The sequence below is a fragment of the Solanum stenotomum genome, chromosome 12, assembly GCF_019186545.1.
Source record: "Solanum stenotomum isolate F172 chromosome 12, ASM1918654v1, whole genome shotgun sequence".
In the NCBI taxonomy this organism is placed as follows: Eukaryota; Viridiplantae; Streptophyta; class Magnoliopsida; order Solanales; family Solanaceae; genus Solanum; species Solanum stenotomum.
Genome location: NC_064293.1, coordinates 19445719 through 19447454, shown reverse-complemented (window position 1 = coordinate 19447454; position 1736 = coordinate 19445719).

Genomic DNA, 1736 nt, shown 5'->3' with positions numbered 1-1736 from the left:
ATTATCATTATCATTATCATTATCATTATCATCAGTTCTATTTTTTAGATAAAAGGTTATATGTTATTAAGAAAATATTTATTTTAAAATGCAAAAAAAAAAAAATCTGAAATAAAACTTAAAATATTAAATGATATTTAAATGTAAATTTTAAAAGAAACTTCCGTACTTGGGGTTTTTAAAATAAATAATTTTAATTTAAAAGTTCTTCAATTTGTTTAGAAGTAGGAGTGTAATGGGAAGTATTAAAACTCCCTATTTAGTTGGATATTTTTTTTTAATTCAAAATTCAAAATAAAGATTAAAAACCCATAATTTTTTCCATATGTGGTTTATTTTAAAATAAATAATTATAATTTAAAAATTCTTCAATTTGTTTAGAAGTGAGAGTGTAATGGGAAGTTTTAAAACTTCCTATTTAGTTGGATAATTATTACTATTTTTTTTCAAAATAAAGATTAAAAGGACAGGACATATTTAGTTGGCAGTTTTTAAAAAATAATAATAATGCATTATTATTAGTGTTATTACATTATATTATTATTATTATTATTTTAATTTAAACAGAAGTCTATTATTATTATTATTGTTATTATTATTATTATTGTTGTTGTTGTTATTATTATTATTATTATTATTATCATCATCATTATTAGTTTGATTATTTTATATATAAGTAAAAATAGAACTTATAGATTATAGGTTCTATTAAGATAACTACTGATAAAATAAAAGATTATCAACAGTTAATGGGAAGTTTTAAAACTTCCTATTTAGTTGGATAATTATTACTATTTTTTTTTCAAAATAAAGATTAAAAGGACATATTTAGTTGGTTGTTTTTTTTAAAATAAAATAATACATTATTATTAGTATTATTATATTATATTATTATTATTATTATTATATTATATTATTATTATTATTATTAGTTTAATTTAAACAGAAATCTATTATTATTATTATCATTATTATTAGTTTGATTATTTTATATATAGGTAAAGATAGAACTTATAGATTATAGGTTATATTAAGATAACTACTGATAAAATAAAAGATTATCAACACAATTTTTCATTGATTATAGGACTCCATAGTAAAGGATGGAGAATTATGAAATTGTTTTATCTAAAACTATTTTTTCCATTAATGTGTGTGTAGGAACTTTTAAACTAATAATAATTAAGATTAGACTAAAATATATAATTATGCATAAGAAAATAATCCGAAATTGATTTTGTTTTCACGCATATTTGTTTTTTAATTAGCTTTTTAATAGTTAATAAATTAATTTTATATAAACACATAAGTAATAACAATAGGTTTTATGTTTCAAGCATGCATTTATAATATAATTTTTTTATGCAATTAAAATTAAACTTCAATGAGTTAAAGTATAAAATATTGAGAACTTCTTAAATTATATATCAATTAAAATGAAAATAAATTGTTAATTAGTATGTTTTTTTTTGTTTTTTTCATTTTTTATATTAAGCTTGTGTGTTTTATGTCAATTCACAGTTTCTATTGCATTACTTTTTTTTTTTGTTAAATTTCAAATGTCAGTTTTTATGTTTTTTTTTTTTACGAAATACAGTTTTATAATATTTATTTTTAAAAAATACTGCAAGTATAGGTACTTTTATTACAAAATACAGTTTTATAATATAGATAGATTTTTAAATACTACAAGTATAAGTACTTTCATCCCAAACCCATCCTGTTTTAGGATATAG